Below are 17,427 nucleotides of genomic sequence, written 5' to 3'. Positions count from 1 at the left end.
GGAACTCATCGCCCCAGGAAGCAGTGATGACCATTAACCTAGATGGCTTTAAAAGAGGATTAGACAAATTCATGAAGGAGATGCCTACCAATGGCTACTAGCCAGGATGGCTATGCAATGCTTCCGAATACCAGTTGCTGGGAACTACAAGAGGGAAGAGGGCTTTGTGTTTGAATCCTGCTTGTACGATTCCCATAGGCATCTGGCTGGCCATTGTGAGAACAGGATGCAGGATACCATGTGTTGATGTGACTATAGCTTCCATCATCCCTGTGTTAGGTTTCTGTTTGTGCCACTGTGCAGTGCTTGGAGTCACAAGACTCTGTTTACATTCCAGAGATTCAAGACTGTTGGAAGTCTCACGGGAGACGGATGTTGATATTACTGGTTTCATGTTTCTTTGTATCCAATTGCCTCTCTGCTTTCACAGAGAGAGGATGTATATTTCTTTTCTGTCTGCATAGTTAGAAATAAAACTCTTAGCAATGTAGCTCATATTTTTCGTCCTCTTCTGCTGCTTGGACACTCTGCATAATGAGAGAACATGCCTGGAGCCTCATCAAAGGCTCAGGTTGTTAATCGCCGTCGGAGGACTCGACCGGAGGAGCAGCTCGGCCGAACGCAAGTTCTGACACCCTGATCATTGGCCTCCATGACTGGGGCTGATGGGAATAAGAGTCCAGCAAAGTAAGGAGGACCACAGGTTCCCGAACTTACATAATTTACATCTGATGCAGCTCTTTGTGCCCAGAATCACTCAACAGGTTTACATCCCTTTGTAGTTTCAAGGATTGCTGCTCTCTGGGTTGGGCTGCTCTTGGAGATGACTGGAAGCTGTATGCGAGTAGAGAATATCAGGGGAGCACATTTAACGGCTCTGTGGCAACAGAATGGGGAATATGCTAGGTTTTTGGTGGTGTTGCAGTTCTGCCTTTTCCACGTTCACAGTTTTGAGACTTTCCTTTGAGTTGATGGATGGTGCAAAAACATTTTCAATCAGCGTCATGAGTTGCCACAAGTGCAAAGGTGAGATCAGTTTCATTCCTGTCAATCAATGCTGATCTTCCATTGCAATGTGCAGCCCCGTGGGGATGTGGGCTGAGTTCAATGGTACACTCTCTGTCCATGCAGGGAAATGGTGTGACAGATCCTCCTATTTCATAGAATCATGGAATCATAGAATAATAGAGTTGGAAGAGACCACAAGGGCCATCGAGTCCAACCCCCTGCCAAGCAGGAAACATTTGTTACATTAAAAAAATGCAACCTGTTTACCAAACAGTTATCATCTTAGCAGTGGCGGACATGGGTACTTTGGTACCCTGTGCAAGGCCAACATTTGGTGCCCCCTCATCCCTTGCCCAAATGAGGCACTTGGCTTTGGGAAGGAGGAGGGGGGACTCTGGCAGGGTCCTTTTGTCCTCCTACCTCCTTCCTGCAGCTGGGAAAGCACTAACTAGGCTTGGAAAGAAGAAAGGAGAACTCTAGGACCCTGTCAGAGCCTCATGATTCCTTCCCAAAGTCCAGTGCCTTGCTTATCGGGCTTTAAGATGGTGCCCCATCAGGCCAGTGCCCAGCAAGTGAGTACCACTTACATGGCAATAAATCTGCCATTGGTCTCAGCTCTTCTTTGGTGTGTTAGCAAAGCATCCTTGGAAAGAGAGGATACAGCCTCGGTCCAGTATACCTGAAGGAGCATCTCCACCTCCATCGTTCTGCTCGGACACTAAGCTCCAGTGCCGAGGGCCTTCTGGTGGTTCCCTCGCTGTGAGAAGCCAAGTTAAAGGGAACCAGGCAGAGGGCCTTCTCGGTAGTGGTACCTCCCTGTGGAACGCCCTCCCACCAGATGTCAAAGAGAAAAACAACTACCAAACTTTTAGAAGACATGTGAACGCAGCCCTGTTTAGGGAAGCTTTTAATGTTTAATAGGTTATTGTATTTTAGTGTTCTGTTAGAAGCCACCCAGAGTGGCTGAGGAAACCCAGCGAGATGGGCGGGGTATAAATTATTATTATTATTATTATTATTATTATTATTATTATTATTATTGACATTCAGTTATTTTGTGAAGTATTCTGGAATAGAGGTAGGAAGGAAATTATTTGAAATATTGGAACAGTCTCCCTCGGGAGGTTGTGGGCTCTCCTTTCTTGGAAGTTTCTAAGCAGAGATTGGATGGCCATCTGCCATGGATGCTTTAGCTGATATTCTTGCATTGCAGGGGGTTGGACTAGATGACCCTCGGGGTCCCTTCCAACTCTATGATTCTATGTAACAGGATGGTTGAAAGAACAGGGCCAAAGCAATAGCAATACACCCTTCTGCTTTCATTTTTGCTTGGCAGAGAGGATGACTTAACATTTGTCATATCAACGGCAGAGGAAGGAACGCCGAGAAAATAAGAGGCATAAATGTGTGATTTCCTCACACGTTTCGTGAAGAGTCACCAATAGTCTGCAAAGATGGTCCTGCATATAGACAAGGTGCTGGCTGTTTCCCTTACTTTGAGCTACTTAACAGTGCCACCTGGTGCCTAAAGACCTAGCAGATGTGGAAATTTCACCCACCCAAAAATGCCGCTCTCTTGCAATCAGAGAGATAGCAAATGACAAGAGTTAGACACACAGCACAGACGTTCTTATTGGCACTTCCAGCCTAAATTTAAACACTTTCACCACTCTCGTTTTCAATGCAGAGGACAGAGTGCTCTCACCATGGAGATAAAAAATACAGAGAAAAGCAGTGGGAGTCATGAACAATATAAGAAATAGCCTATGTTATTAACAAAAACAGCAAGACAATATGTAGTAATAAAACATGCCAACCCAACAAGGAATTCTTCATTTCTAAACTGGTTTGGACACAGGAATGAAATGAGATGTAATCCAGAGATCTCATCAACAACTCCACAATAGTCTCCTCTTCGTAGGAGAATTTGGTATTTTCATTTCAATCTGTTTTATACACCTTTTGGGCACCAGGCAAAAACATTTCTCTTTAACCAGGCCTTTGGCTGATTGACATCCAATGCCCCTTTAAAATGTGTTGTGTTGGCTTGTTGTTGTTGTTGTTGTTGTTGTTTTTGGTTATGTATTTTGTGGTTTACCTCAGGTGCCAAAATGTATTGGGACTGCCCAGCATGATGTCATGGGCCCCATGATGCCAAGAATGATGGGGCAGAGTTGGCAATCTGGGATGGAGGGACAGCCCAAGCATGACTTGGACAGGGGCCCTGCCTTGCTATTGCCAGTTATCCCAAAAGGGGAGGAGGAAGAGGTCACCAAGGCCACCCTGCCTTCTGAGAGTGATGTTCTCACAATGACAGGGGAGTTGGCTGGCCAATCAGCAGACCGAGGATAGGAGCTGGAGGAAGTGTCATAGGCTCATAGAATTATAGAGTTGGAAGGTACCACACGATTCATCTAGTCCAGTGGTTCTCAACCTGTAGGTCCCCAGATGTTGTTGGACTACAACTCCCATCATCCCCGAGCTCTGGCCTTGCTAGCTAGGGGGGGGAGTTGTAGTTCAACAACATCTGGGGACCGACAGGTTAAGAAAGGTTGATTCTAGTCCAACCCCCTGTATTGCAGAAATCTCATCTAGATCATGACAGATGGCTAGCCAACCTCTGCTTAAAGACCTTCAATGAAGGAGAGTCCACCAACTTCCAAAGGAGTCCATTCCGCTGTCAGACAGCTCTTAAAGTCACAAAGTTCTTCCTGATGTTTAGTTGGAATCTCCTTTCTTGGAAGTTAAATCCACTAGTACAGGTCCTAGCCCCCGGAGTAGGGTTGGACTCAACTTCTCTCACCAAGGAAGTACCACTGTCCTCTCCCCCAAATGAATGCATTAGAGTCATGAGACCTGAGCTTGAAACTACGCATTTCAAGGGACCAAAAGATCCAGTTTTGCAGAACTCACCAGCAGTTCTATACCAATCCAAACACAACAGTCTGCCCACTAGGCAATGCTGTCTCTGAAACCGTCTCTGTGACCTGTAACAGCTGGGGCAGCATAAGCTTGCTATTGTGCAAGCTGCAAAAATCCATAGCAATTCTGAGCTATGCCTAATCATAACCCAATCTCATGTTCATGTTGTAAGATTCATGAGCTAACAGCTTCCAGATATACAGCCGAGTATTTGGAAAAGAATAATTTATACAATTTCTGCCTAGAAGGTTTTACAGCCAGGCTAATCCTCTATTACAGACAAGCTAACCGAGATCATTCATGATTCATACCTGTGGCTTTGTTGTAGTTAACAATAAACAGGTGGATGTCATGTTCGGCTTTAAAAAAGAGGGAAAGAAATCAATGTTTTTGGAACTGAAAGGGAATGCACATGAGGCTGGTGGCAATTTAAAATGCGCAAGGAAAAGGAAAAGTTATTTTCAGTGTGTTTTCCAAAAGTTTATTCGATGGGACTTGGATCAAACTGGACACAGCTGGCTCAAGACATTCCTTTTGCTCTCTAGGAAAAAAAATAAGATGGTCCCTCCAATGGCCAGAATCCAGTTGGACCAACAAATGAATTTTACATCCATATTAGCAATGGGATAATGTCCTCTGCCTTGGGATGAGCAAACCTGTCAATTTTTGTCTCTCTCATTTTCTCACTCTTCAGTTCAGTGCTCCGTATTTCGATATCAGTATGCATTTTTTAAAGAAAAAAATCACCAGGAAAATTCACCAGCATTTTACTCTGAATCTCTCTGAATATATACTTTTTAAAAATGTTTATCCCATTACTACCCCAACCAGGCTTGAGGACAGCAGAGTAATTATGAGGATGCAAGACAAGTTGTAAGGCACGCACAGCTTTATCCTCCAAGGGATGATGATGACTGGTCAGAGGGGAAAGAGGGAGAAGACTGGGAGGAGGAGGTGTCAGAAACTGAAGAGGTAACAAGGCTTAGTGAGCAGGGAGAGTCTGTGGCAGAGAGTCTAGAGAAGTGGCAGAGAGTCTAGGGAAGCAGAAGAGGAGAGAGGCCAGGAGCCAGAGATGAGCCCGGCTGAGGAACAGGCATGTGTGTCTCCCCATCCTGCTGTGACAAGCTCCCCACCCCCCGCTGGTCTTCCAGGACCAGGAGAGGCATGAAGAGGGCGGAGGAAAAATTAGCATCATGCAGGTGCCGTCTCAGGGTTGCTTGGGGGAAAACCTGGGGAGGAAGAGACTTAGGTGGCTATGGGGAGGTGGGGCCCTTCAGTCTCAGCAGGACCTGCTGGAGATGTGTTGCTATACCCATTAGGCATGACACTCCTGTGTATATCCTGTTTTTGCTAATAAAACGTTAACACCAACTTGCTCAGCATAACTTATTGTTTTCTACCTGCTGACTACCTGCCGGCTTTTCACCCTGACTCCACCCTCCACTGACAGGCAGAGGTTGTATTTGAGGGAATGTGGCCTTTGAGCTGAAAGCTGTTCCCCACCCAGGGGATATTTATAAAGATACAAATTGTACAAATTCCTGTTTTTATTCCTTCTCCCATTGCTCAGCTAAACTTAGGATATGTGTACAGAAGCTAGATGCCCTCGGATTTTGGGGTATTCTCCCATCCTTTTTCATTTTCTTTGCAGCCCAGCTCTGGCATGTCTCTACAACTCCCAAATTCCCACTATTTCTACAAAAGAATGCTTTGCTGGCCATGCCTTTATAGAAATATATTTGGCACCCAGGAAGTCCAGAGTGGATCATAGTTCCCTAACATTTCTATTGAATCTGTAACAGCTGCACTGTCGTTATTATTATTTTTCCTTTCAAGAGAGAGGTGGAAGGTCTGCGCTGCTAATTTCCTCCCTTGGGCAATGATAGCTGCTACAGTTATTACGACCCTGTTCAAAATACAGAACAGCATTTTTAAACAATTAAATGAACCACCTTCTTTTTTTAACTAGAAATGCAAACAATTTTTTCAAAGGACAGAGATTGAAGTAAGAGATAATTGTGAATCAATATGTTTCTTTGCCTGCAGTTGTAGGTTCTAATTCATCCATGCAGCGTTTATTTTTACTGAATCCACACTAGAAAGCACAATATAATTATTGCCCAATAACAGCATGAATCATTTTCGAGCAATGAAGCGAGGCGATGGCAACGCACATTCCTCAAGTCTTCTGCTATGGTCTATGGACTTACTCAATAAATGCTCTTCTATCCCATTCCTCAAGTCAAAAATTCATAAGCTGCCCCTTCTCCTTCAACACTGACATGCAGGATTGAGAGACAACCATCACAAAGCAAGGACATCAGTTATGCAGTGGCCCCTGCAAGGTGTCTCATGAAGCAAAATGGCCCTCAAGGGGGAAAGCTTGGTTCCTCAACATTTGCTATATACTATAGAGAAGACTTTAGCTGATGGAATGAAATGGAACCAAGATGAGCCTCTCTCTAGATGGGGAGCTGTGATACCCAGGTGTGAGAAGGCCCTCTCCTCAGCCTTGCTAAATAGATTCACAAATTTTGATGGGGGATGGGAAGATTCTGTACTACCCATTCATACAGGGTGGGGGGGGAGGATGTTCAGGTAACCACTGAGGGCTTGAAAACTTATCACAAGCACATAGAAGATGGAGCAAGCTTGTTTTCCCCTGCTCTGGAGGGTAGGACTTGAACCAGTGGCTTCAAGTTACAAGAAAGGAGATTCTAACTAAACCCCAGGAAGAACTTTATGACACTGGAAGAGTCTTCATCGGGAGGTTGGGGCCTCTCCTTCCTTGGTGGTTTTTAAGCAGAGGTTGGGTGTGTTGGGGTTCATAGTCTACGTGCAGCTTGGCAAGGGAGCAATTAGTGTTTTGTCTACAGGCTAGGGAGACAGAGCACGGGAGAAATTTGCCTGGAGATAAGGACACCTAGTAACAGCTTGGTGAATGGCTGAGGTCTCGCATATAGGCAGCATGACCTATGACATTGTTTGGCTAGTTAGGAGTTTTTTGGAGTGCTTGGAGAGTGCTGAAGTTTGTGTCTGTATATAGTAACTTGTATATAGTTTGTGAGTTTACTGCCATATATAATAAACTACAAAATCAAGTTACTAGTCGTCAGCTTTGTTCCTGACTGTCGTCCTGACTGAGCACTCTCGATCATTGCCTAGGAAAAGCTGCACCACTCTGCTAAGTTGTGCATCATTGAAGAAGTTCAGAGGTGAAGAGACTGGTCCTAGTAGTATGCAAGAGGACTTCAGAAAGTGTTCACAGGCTTCAGAATATTATCAGGCTGTTCATCTGTCACGGATGCTTTAGTCAAGATTCCTGTATTGCAGAGGGTTGGGTTAGATGGCACTTCAGGTCGTTTCCAACTCTATGAGTCTTTGTTACACTGAGCTTAAAAGCCAGTGTAACTGCCATGTGTCCCTAATATCCAGCTTCATTTAGGACACTCTTGATCTGTTGAAGTTTCTGAACATTTTTCAAAGGTGCAGACAGTGCACTACATTAATTCAAACAAGATTAACCTCGTCACCAGGTCAAGAATGGAGAGAATTCCCCAATAACTTTGAGTTTCAAAACACACACACACATACACACACACACACACAGCCTAGATATGGTATTGTATGTCATTTATAATTAGCTAGTGTGATTTGTCTAGAATCCTGAATTATAGTCTGCAGTAAAATCAGGTGCAACAGTCCTTTCACCGATGCCATTTTATTCCACATGCACATGGAGTTACAGTGTATGTAGCACCGGGAAACCACATAAGCCATGATGCACTGTGACTGACAGCACTGAACAGATACACGAGGATGTCAACCAAGAACAGTACAACCTCAAAAACAGCATGCCAGCACAAAGGACGGCTGGATGCATTTGAATGGATGGTCAGGGGAAATATATGGTCTGCCATTTTATAAATAAGGAGTAATTCTCGAGGAGGGTGAGAATTAGAACATGAGAACAAAAGAAGAGCCTTCTCGATCTGACCAATGGCCCCTCTAATCCAGCTTCATGTTCTCACATGTGGCCAATCAGATACTTGCTAGCTGGATGTAAGTGCTACTGTGCTCTGTCTATTTGTGTATTCGAGTAACTGGTATTCAGAGTCAGTTCCTGACAGTGTAGCTGAGTGTTGAGCCTGTTAGAATTCCTGCTCCATGACTGCAGTCATGGGATTTTTGTTTATCACATGACGGTATATGTTTTGACTCCACAGAGTGGGAAGTGACGGAGACAGGATGTTTGTGTTACTGTGTTCCATGAAGTGGGACTGTTGTCCTTTGTTCTTTTTCTCTTTGCTGTCTGATGCTAGAGAGAGAGGGAGCCATGTTGCAGTGCTCCATATGTGTTTATATGTAAATAAAGTAGATTAGCCAAAATGCTGAGTTGCTGGGGTCTGTTACGCAAGCTGCGAAGACTCTGCGGGTCCTTAAGTGTGCCGGTGTCGGTTGGCATCGGTCGCTGTGATGTTCGGGCTGAAGAAAGCTTTTGAAGCTCCTGAATGAAAGACCAGGAGGGAGCGAACATGCCAGTCAGGCATGTGTCTCTGCCAGGGTCCTACTCGAGAGTAGGACAAGCTCCTGACAGAACCCACCTGCCTCCGGCATGTAACTGTGTCATTTTTTTAATCAAAGCAACTCATTCAATGCTAAATTTCCAAGGATAATATTTTCAAACAAAGTTGATTTTTGCAATATGTTCTATAATTTATTCTAAGAACTCTACGATAGTCCCATGGTCTCAGATTCTTTCTTTTTCTTTCTTTCTTTCGATTGCAGTTGAATCAGGGTCCCTTGACAATAACTGCTCTTCTGAAATGTGCACTAGGGGGATATGTAGTGTGATCCTGCGCCTGCGGCTTTCTAACATTTCACTCCCCATCTGACAAAAAACCAATAACCCGTTTTCTTTTTATTAGCCACCTCACCAAACAATACAAGAGATGATCTAATCTGCACTGTTTGTCCTGCTTAGCTTAATACAACTGCAGGAGAGTGTTGAAAAATGGCAGAAGCAGAGCCCTGCAAAACTATCGAATGCAGTAACAATGACGTATCGATTCCATGAGCCAGAGGGTAAACTGGGTAGGAGTCAATACCTTCTCCCAAGACCTACTGAACAAGGAAGAATGAAAAGGGAGAAGGTTTGAGAAACAAGATTAAGTTGTAATCATTGCCATACATTCTGTAATGGGAAACCCAGCCGCTGTTTTGCATGGGTCCCTTCCACCAAAGTTGTCCAGGTTGGCATGAAACAATATGAGATTAAAGACTTGTCAGACAAACTAATGAGTTTTGGATTGATTTCTGTCTTCAGCCGTGTTACCAGCATTTCTGACAGCTATGATTTATAGGGTATTCTTTAGGTCTCTTCATGAGAGGAGCTGTTTATTTTACTTGATGGACAAGGTATCTAACGTTTTCTAGTGGAGTGTGCAGATGGCAGGAAGGACAGTAATTGCTGAGGTCATCTCTCAACATCATGGCATGTGCATCCCCTATAAATTAGTCATTGAAATATCGGGCAATGAATGCCAGCATCCTCCCTCCATATTTTATTTTATGCTTTGCAACCTTTGGTCAGTGAAGTTCTCTCTGGGGAAGAGAGGATGTCTAGTAGTTCCTTTGTTTAATAAATGAAGTTGGTGTAGACAATATTCAAACGTCCAGTGTGAATCGTTCCATCTCAGAGACGTTTTCAGAACAGTGCAAATTTAAGATCAGCAAAAGAAATGAGACCTGGGGCTTAAGAAGAGGGGTCGTCAACAGAATGTTCTCCAGAGGTTTTTGGATCAATTTCCATAAACCCCAGCCAGTATGCTTTGCCAATGGACAGGGGTGATGGTATGTTTATCTATACTCCACCTTTTCCTCTGATGGGACTCAAGTCAGCCTTGATGGGACTCACGATGGACGTTGTAGTCCACCAACATTTGGTGACCACCTTGTTGCACACCCCATCTTAAGAGAGCAATGTGGAAAGGATTACAGTCTTATCAAATCAACTTTCATAAGTTTATCTCAATCATTCTCTCAAAGACACTCTAAAGTACAACATCCTTTTTTTAAACTGCAGGTTACCGAGAGATAGCAGCTTGCTTAAACCTTCTGAAGAAATTTGTGGTTAAGATGTGATCTTGCTGGCCTGGCAACAAGGAGAGGTGAGAGAAGGGGATGCAAGCTGCCTGCCTGAACCACCTGCTCCCAACCACCTGTTTAGCTAGAATTTAAAACCTTACTTAAACACTGCACAGACATCCCAAATAAGGTCAGGCCATGGATCTGGGTTGTGTCAACAACAGATTGTCCTGGGTTGGATTGGGGCCACTCCAAAGAGCTGGATCAGACCCTGAACTGGATCAGGAGAGGCATGTACAGCTCTAGTTGCATCCTGAAGTTTCTGCATTCAGCAGAGGATCGGATGGTATCCTTTCCAACTCTATGGAACTATAATTCTGTTGGGATGCAGCCAAGGAATTGGGGGCAATTGGCAGGCCCCCAGCTGGCCCCAGCCCACTGGCTAGCGTGCCGGGCGATCTCCAGTCCTTGGATCAGCATGAAACTGTGACCCGAGCTTCAGAAGCCTTCAGAAACTGGAGCACACAACTCAGCAGAGATAACGCACAAACAGAAGTGGCAGGGAGAGGCTGTGTTGAGTATATTTACAAGCAGTTTATTCAGCATACCTCAGGACAAAAGGAAAACACGTCTTCTCCCCATCATGTCCAAAGCAAGCAGCGAAAGCAAAAGCTATACACAAACAGAAGTACCCGTAAACAGGCATGTGACACACAACAATCATGCCTGTACTTAAGGTGGAACGGAAAATCCTAACAAATTCATCAGATCCTGACTGTCATGAACATAGTTTGTGAGTGCAGAGATGGGGCTGGCATGCATGGGGACATTGTGACATGCCCCAGTCTCCACACCACATTTGATTGGATGTTTGAATAGAGCATTTCTGCTGTCTGAGCATGTGACAGGCATGTGGGTTCTGTTCCAAAATGGAATGAATGGAGGTCAGAAAGAGCAAGTATAGATTTAACACTTGCATATGCATGTCACCTGATTGTGCAAAGCAACCACAGAATATGTTCTCTCAGCAGGCTGGTAGAAGGTTGTAACTAAACCTATATTGCGCCTTCCTAATGAGAGAGAATACTGGAAGTAAAGCTTTTGGAGCATCAGCAACAAATCTTTGTTACATGAAAATCCCTGTCCCACAGCTGAAGCACAAAGATATTTTTAATCAGCCCACTAATAAAATTCAAACATTCACTCCTTTGATATTCAAATTTGTATATCCTTCCTTTGAGAGCCTTGATGGTGATGTTTAATCCGATTCAAATCAATGCATCTCTTTTCAGTTCAGTTATGTGTAATTTGCCTTAATTTGTTCAATTTGCTGTGTTTTGTTTAATCTTCCTTTGTGAAAATTGATGCAAAAAGAAAAAAAATCCAACTCAGTTACAAACTCATGCAGCCATTTGTTTAAAAACACATCAAGATTCCTCCAGAATACACACACACACACACACACACACACACACACACACACACACACACCTACCTCTCTGGGATTGGTGGGGAGAGGAAATAAAGAACTTCAATTGGTTGAGAGGATGTCACAACGCTCACAAAAGGTGATATATTGAGAGGAGGAGGCTGGTTGCAGAGAGAGCCCTCTCTAGGATGACTTGCACAACAATAGTGAGTGCTTGATGGTGATGGTGATGATTTACAGGGTCAGGGTGGTGATGGAGTGTAAAGGAGGCAGTGGGGGAATCCCTGAATATGTAAGTTCTGAAATGCAAATGCGCCCACTGGGTTTGGCTCCACCTCTGGCTCCTCCCAATGTCAGGAGGTCACACATGTGACATCATGATATCGCACGTGATGTCAGGACGTCACATGCGTGTCATCTGCCTCCTCAATCACCCTCATAAGCTGGAACCTCTGGATTCAGTTATGCTAATTGAGCACCATACGAATTAGCCCTGGGACAGCCAAATTCCAATTGTACTAAGTCGTCGTCATCATCATGATTACTATTGCAAAGTTTTAAATTTAACAGTCCAAATGATGGGCAAACTGTTTTTCTTCAAAATTAGTTCTCCAGTTTCAAGAGTCACCCCTGTAAGCCACAGAAAACTCAGGACAAGCTTTTTTATGAGGCCCTGCAATGCTAACATCTGGGCTCAGTAAATTTCCTCACCCCTACTGTGGAAAAACACAGCCCATTTCTCCTTACTGTCCCCCAACTGCTTCCCAGTTCTCATCTGCTCCAGACAGAAACAATTTTCCTTCATTTTTGGCCCCTGCAGGTGGATTTTGGTGAAAGGCTGCCTCTATCTCCATTTGTTGCCAGCTGAGTTTATGGAGATAGATTACCAAGGGCTGAGGTGGCAAAGGATTTGTGTGGAGTTATGGTTTGGTCTCCTTTTCTTTTCCATTCTCTCCCGCCCCCTTCATCGCCCTCTAGAATGTTTCCAAAGTTATGTTGCCTCAAGAGAGAGGAGGAAATATGACTTTGAAGAACGAACAATTCTGAAGGCATAGTTCCAGCGAGCCAGACCAATTCATTTGAACAACAGAAGCCTAACTGCATGTTAGAGAGCAGACTGTTTAGATGGCTGCTGAAAACAGCCTCCCTATATCATGTTCTGCCCTACACCCATCCCTCCATCCCTGTTAATATGTAGTTTCACTTATCCATGGGTAGGGACAGGGTAGACATCCCTCTGAATACCAATTGCTGGATTCCACAAATGGGTACAATGCTATTAAAGGTAAAGGGACCCTTGACCATTAGGTCCAGTCGTGAACGACTCTGGGGTTGTGGCGCTCATCTCGCTTTATTGGCCAAGGGAGCCGGCGTACAGCTTCTGGGTCATGTGGCCAGCATGACTAAGCCGCTTCTGGTGAACCAGAGCAGCACACGGAAACGCCATATACCTTCCCGCTGGAGTGGTACCTATTTATCTACTTGCACTTTGATGTGCTTTTGAGCTGCTAGGTTGGCAGGAGCAGGGACCGAGCAACGGGAGCTCACCCCATCGTGGGGATTCAAACCACCAACCTTCTGATCGGCAAGTCCTAGGCTCTGTGGTTTAACCCACAGCGCCACCCGCATCCCTTACAATGCTATTGGGCTCATATAATTGTAGACCCACTCGCTGGATCATCACCTTGTCTTGGTGATGCAGGAATCTCAACCAAAGCATCCATGGCAGATGGCCATCCAACCTCTGCTTTAAAACCTTCAAGGAAGGAGAGACCACAACCTTCTGAGGGAGTCAGTTCCACTGTCAAACAACTCTTACTGCCAGGAAATTATTCCTGCTATTTCCAGCCCAGGGATTAATGATCTACGTAAGTATAAGGCAACTCAAAGAGCTTTCTCACTGACTTCAAAGAAACTTCATTGGGTGTGTCAGTTTGCCCCACTGCTGGCCAAGGGACCAACTTTTAAGGTGTCACTAGAGGCGAACTAAGTTTTAGTAGAAATTTAATCAAACCTCTCCCGTTAAATATTTATCCAATTACACGAGTGACAAGCGGAAAATGAATGAATCCCTTTTAAGGTAATACAGAATAGCACGCAGCAGATGGGGATTTTTATCATTAAAGATATAATGAGATCATGAGCACCACCAAAGGGGCAAGTTAATCAAATAAGGCCATTCTATGACAAGCAGCCTGTCGAGGCGGAGGGGGTTGGATTACATTTCCTGCACTGTACAAGTTGCGTTTGAGTTAATAAAGGCAAGCAGCCATTCTTCCCAAACTTGTTAGGAGGCATCACATTTGAATGGAAAAGACCACAAGTGACATGAATGAAAGCAGCATTTCCAGAATGTAAATGAACCTAATGCCCTTTTAAAACATGGAGGGGTTTTTCAGGGGGTGGGGGGTTATTGGGTTGTTGCATTTATTTCGATTACCTGGTATATATTTTGTGGTTTTATATTTTGATATTCTTCTGTGAACCGCCCTGAGACCCCCGGGTATAGGGTGGTATATAAATTCAATTAATTAATTAATTAGGTAAAGGTAAAGTTAAAGGGACCCCTGACCGTTAGGTCCATTCACAGACGACTTTGGGGTTGTGGCGCTCATCTCGCTTTATTGGCCAAGGGAGCCAGAGTACAGCTTCTGGGTCATGTGGCCAGCATGACTAAGCCACTTCTGGTGAACCAGAGCAGCGCACGGAAACACTGTTTACCTTCCTGCCGGAGCAGTACCTATTTATCTACTTGCACTGCATGCTTTCGGACTGCTAGGTTGGCAGGAGCTGGGACCAAACAACGGGAGCTCACCCCGTCACGGAGATTCGAACTGCCGACCTTCTGACCGGCAAGCCCTAGGCTCTGCAGTTTAACCCAAAGTGCCACCCGCGTCCCTAATAATTAATTAATAATGCTCTCTAGAAGTTAGAGGTTGCAACTGCCATAATCCCTGACTGTTGGCTGCACAGTGGCTGCAGTTTTTGGGTTGGCTGGCTGAGATCCTCAGAAACTGCATACTCAATCCAGTACCTCACTCCAATTCTCTCCTCCCCCCCCCACACCCAGTTCCTTTCAGGAACAAGCTGGCAGTAAATAACACTGTTCAAGTTGGAGATCTTCACAGACTTGGCAGAGGGTCAGGCCTTATGAGCACAGCAGCTCATCGCCTGGATCACCCATGGTTCAGTCGCCAAGGCTGAAAGTCCCCACCTCCCCACAGCCGTCTAAGTTCCTTCCTCTCTAGGGTTTTCCCCAAGCACTCGTCTGTGTGAAACCAACCTCTCCTCCACGTTTTTCATGCCTCTCCTAGTTCAGGGAGACCAGAGGGAGGAGAGCTTGCAAACAAACGTCAAAACAATGGCAGCCAAACATTTAGCTGCTTCACACCTGTCGTAGTATATGACATCAGCAATGAGGCAGGGGGCTGTGGCTTGAGAGAACTGCCCTTGCTGCCTAAATTAGGATCCTTTTCTGGCCTGATTAAAGCTATGGTTTCTCCAGTAATGATGTATGGAAGTGAGAGCTGGACCATCAAGAAGGCTGATCCCCAAAGAATTGATGCTTTTGAATTCTGGTGCTGGAGGAGACTCTTGAGAGTCCCATGGACTGCAAGAAGATCAAACCTATCTATTCTGAATGGAAATCAGCCCTGAGTGCTCACTGGAAGGACAGATCCTGAAGCTGAGGCTCCAATACTTTGGCCTCCTCATGAGAAGAGAAGACTCCCTGGAAAAGACCCTGATGTTGGGAAAGATGGAGGACACAAGGAGAAAGGGATGACACAGGATGAGATGGTTGGACAGTGTTCTCGAAGCTACCAGCATGAGTTTGACCAAACTGCAGGAGGCAGTGGAAGACAGGAGTGCCTGGTGTTCTCTGGTCCATGGGGTCACAAAGAGTTGGGCACGACTAAACAACAGCAACAAAGCCCTGCTCTATTTGCTCATGAAATTCTTTTACTGCAATCCTAAACAACTACAAAACTAAACAACAACAACATCAAGTCTGACACTCTAACCACCACACCATACAGAGTACGAGATGGTTGGACAGTGTTCTCGAAGCTACTAACATGAGTCTGACCAAACTGTGGGAGGCAGTGCAAGACAGGAGTGCCTGGCATGCTCTGGTCCATGGGGTCACAAAGAGTCAGAAATGACTAAACAACAGCAACAAAGCCCTGCTCTATTTGCTCATGAAATTCTTTTACTGCAATCCTATACCCACTTCCTTGGAATAAGTCCCATGCCATAAAATCCGATGCAGCGCTAAAGTGAATGTTTCATCTGTGCAAGGTTTTCTGCTCTCTTCCCAACTCCTTCCATTGCGCACCTCCTAAATCTGTTCCAGAGCTTCCTCCAACCTTTTAGGGAAAATCTGGGGAGGGTAGAGAGCATGTGTGGGGTAAAGGGAGGGGGAAATTCCCACTGCACATGCAGAAATCCTTGCACTAATGGAACCTCCTTTTCAGCAGCAATCGTAGGATTGTGGCAACATGCACACTTCTTCAAATGCACACCCAAACAAGCCTTTGATGCGAAGCAAAGGCTTGATCAAGTCCCTTTGAAATGAATGCAAACTGACAGACCAACACAAACTGACCCTTGAATTGTTTGAGGTTTTTGTTTTCACAGATGGGCTGCATTTCAGATTAAAAGGTGTGAAACGCAGAGATCTGACTACCTGTAACCGGGTGACTGCATTGAAAACCATACTGCTTATCATACACTTGAGGCACGTCCATAAAGCCACTGGAAATTAATTCCTTTTTGGCAATGGGCCTGGATACATTTTTATAAATAAAATAAAATAATAATAATGTTGGATTCCGAGAGTTTTAGCCCTCTGGGGGGCTGTATGTTCCTTTGGTGATTTACTGTGCTTCGGTTTCTACTTTTAAAATGGCACTTTGAAGAAATAAAAGTTATCGGAATGGGGTTCCTGTCTAGAATCTCCACGTGGATGAATAAGGATTGTTGACAGTTTTTGTTTTGTTTTGGAAGAGAAATGTAGAAATGGGGGCAATAAAAATCCCCTCTGTTCCACTCTTTTATTTTCCTGTATTCTTTGTCGCTGTGCATTTGTTTGAAAAAAACACAAGGGGGTTTCAGTGTCTTGCTGTGTTTCAGAAGCCGTGGTTTCATTCTCGAGTTGCAAAAATGAAAATCCTGGGCCAAGGAACTAAAGGAGAGGAGCAAAGTATAATTCACTCTGTGTGAAACTGAGTCCTCTAGAGCCAGTAAAGAAATGCCTGATCATGACTCCGGTTTATGCTGGCTCAAAAACTTTGTGGGCCCCTGAGAAAAATAGGAAAAATTGGTGATGTGTCATTTTTTTTGTCCTTGAATTTCTCAAGCTTGAGAGAACACCTTATTTCTTATGCATCCAGTAGATCACTGTGGGAGAGTTTCTGCTTCAAGTTCTAAAGATCTCACAAGCTTACTCCATAATAACATAATTATAACGATCCCTGGCAGGCAAGCGGCCTGATAAGCAGCAAAGGCTCTCTGACTGTTTTATGTACGTTTATTTACAAGAGAAACACATCCAGAGCAAGGCTTCCCAACTGCTCTCATTAACAGTGGTTGATCAGTCTGACTCCTTGTTCCTGCCCCCAACAGGAAGAACGCCAAAATCCCGCCTTTCTCCTCCTTCCCTTCCGTTGTTCTCTGAGCTTCTCCAGTCTCCTAGTACAGGGACTAAACTGCTGGTCTATCTCCTCCCCACTCCCAGAAGACACAACCTTAGACTCTGGCTTATCTGCTGGTTGCCTGGCAATGCTCTGGCCACCTTCCAACTCTTCCTCTCCTTGGGAGCTTGCAGCGGCTTCCTTGGGAAGGAGGGGGCCCAGACTGCCCTTTCTAGACTCTAGACTGTCTAGACTCTAGACAGCCAGCTCTCATTTGCAGAGTCAGCCCCTTGCTCACTTAGCACAATTTCTGGGCCGACTCTTCCACTGCGCTCGGGGGTGGGGGGC

General features: G+C 44.9%; 1 long non-coding RNA gene across 1 annotated transcript; it reads left to right on the top strand.

Annotated features, from left to right (window-relative positions):
* The first annotated feature begins 277 nt into the window (after positions 1-277).
* Positions 278-9,177, top strand: LOC309514282. The gene is made up of 3 exons (XR_014211878.1): positions 278-687; positions 2,345-2,483; positions 8,915-9,177. It is a non-coding gene; the product is annotated as an uncharacterized lncRNA (long non-coding RNA).
* Positions 9,178-17,427: the final 8,250 nt, after the last annotated feature.

This window comes from Podarcis vaucheri (assembly GCF_965113315.1).
Source record: "Podarcis vaucheri genome assembly, chromosome: 11".
In the NCBI taxonomy this organism is placed as follows: Eukaryota; Metazoa; Chordata; class Lepidosauria; order Squamata; family Lacertidae; genus Podarcis; species Podarcis vaucheri.
The sequence above is the reverse complement of the archived record's forward strand: the minus strand, read 5'-3'. Positions and strand labels throughout refer to the sequence as shown.